At 31.7% G+C, this 1,964-nt stretch overlaps 1 long non-coding RNA gene across 1 annotated transcript; it reads left to right on the top strand.

Moving 5' to 3' along the window:
* Positions 1-262: 262 nt before the first annotated feature.
* On the top strand, positions 263-1,634 carry LOC143632514 (uncharacterized). Its single transcript, XR_013153528.1, has 3 exons — positions 263-436; positions 528-595; positions 805-1,634. It is a non-coding gene; the product is annotated as an uncharacterized LOC143632514 (long non-coding RNA).
* Positions 1,635-1,964: the final 330 nt, after the last annotated feature.

Here is a 1,964-nt window from a genome sequence, read left to right as displayed (position 1 = left end):
TCATTCCCGTTTCTTGTGGTTTTTCGACTAATTACGGCTCCTGCACATGCCATATTCTTCACATAGAAGCAGCATGGGTACACACAATCCCTTTTTAATCATGTACTGTTTTGTTCAATTTTAGCAAATGAGTTCCCTTGAGTCCTAAGTATATACGGTTTTCATTAGTTAATCTAATAAAATTTCATAGTGAATCACTTGATTAACTGTCCATTTAGGTCAGTTTATAATGGAAATATTGTGGTTTTTGGTTGATTTCTCACCAAACCCTATTTCAACGAAAGTGAAGCTAGACTCATATGGTGTTCGACTGTAATGGCCGTTAAAGGTGTTAACAAGCGATTAATCTATTAAACAGAGTAGCGAAGATGGAAACAAATAAACGACTACAAGTCGATTTTCTGACAAAATTCTGGGGAAATATTCTTGCTTTCAGGTATCGTATTAAAACTTAATTGTGTTATAATTGTTTATTGCTACAATGTGAGATGTGACTGTTTATTTGTTTGTCATGTATAATTTTGCAGGCTGTGGATATGCTTGAGGAGATGCTAAAGAAGGCCAATAATGTCTTCATATGGATGCAGATAATGTGGTGATAAGTTACATAATAAACTACTTAATTTGAAGAGTAACCAAACCCTTTATTGTTTACTGATGAGGTTATGAATCCATTTAAAACTTCTTTGCCTTTTGTACAATTAATGTTGTTTTTGAATCTTTACCCTTTAGGTGATAGTGAAAGAAGCTTTAAAGGCTATACATGATGTTATTTTGAATTTATGTTTTGGATATCAATTTCAGGAACAAATGCGCAATTGTTGAAGCTGGAGAAGTACACAAGATGCTTATTCCAACTGAATGCCCAATCGATGGTTCACCCAACCCGAATGGTATTTATATATGTAGTCATAACTAAAAGGTCTTACTATAAATTATAAATCAATGTACATTGATATGGATATTGGATTTATGCATGCTATACGATTCCAGCCGGTTAGGAGTTTTCAAATACTCAACTAAATGGGTTAGTTTGTATGAGTAATTTGATGGTCAATGTGTGTTATATTTGTTTGTAATGGGTCGGTTTTAAATGTTTATAATAAGAAATTTTAGATTTGTGACTGTTTACATTGCTAAAAACGAGGGGACTCTTTACATTGTTTTATGCCATGTTTTTTTTTTGTTTTGTTTTTTGAAAATATGCAGGAGATTCTTGCTTTTTAAACTTAATTTGTTAGTATATTTTGGTTGGATGTAATGAGTTGCTGTTATAATCTGTTTGTTTGTTATTAAAATTTTATTTTTTAATTAACTTAGATTATTTGTTTATTTTAAGGATGAATGAAGACCTTTTAATTTTGCTTCTTTATTTGTTTTTTAAGCTAGACATTTTAATATTTTATAAATCGTAACTTGAATTTCATTCGTGTCGTTGAATGTTTTTTTTTAAATATTTGCTTCTTTACTTATAAAGATCTATTTGTATTTGTTGAAGATTTGCTTTAAGTAATGATCAGAGGCAAGTTCCCTTGTGGCATACTGAAACGTAAAATTAAAATGGTCACTTGATTGCAGCACCAGAGGGCTTGGAAAAGCACTTGCACGTGAATTTTAACAATCCGGAGATCGTGTAGTTGCTACTTCAAGAAGGTATCTTATATAAATGTTTACATATGTGATATGTTAATTGATTTTTTTGTTGATTTTTCATTTTATATATTTTCTCAGTTAGTAATCTGATGACTTGACTATCAAACAACTTGAAGAAAACTTACAAGAAGGTAATGATGAGATCGGAATGGAACCGGTTCCGAAATTGGTAGCGGTACCGGTACCGTAACGGTATCGCTTCGGTACCGGTATTTCGTGCAAAATTTGGGGAACACCGGTACAATTAAGTATGCTTCAAACCAAACTGTAAACCGAATATAACTTCAGTTTAGTTTTCAATTTTCAACAAT

The sequence above is a fragment of the Bidens hawaiensis genome, unplaced genomic scaffold (genome assembly GCF_021521415.1).
Source record: "Bidens hawaiensis isolate Kalapana, Puna unplaced genomic scaffold, B.hawaiensis_p1.1 tig00006395_1, whole genome shotgun sequence".
In the NCBI taxonomy this organism is placed as follows: domain Eukaryota; kingdom Viridiplantae; phylum Streptophyta; class Magnoliopsida; order Asterales; family Asteraceae; genus Bidens; species Bidens hawaiensis.
Note: the sequence above shows the minus strand (reverse complement) of the source record. Positions and strands in the feature narration are given on the sequence as shown.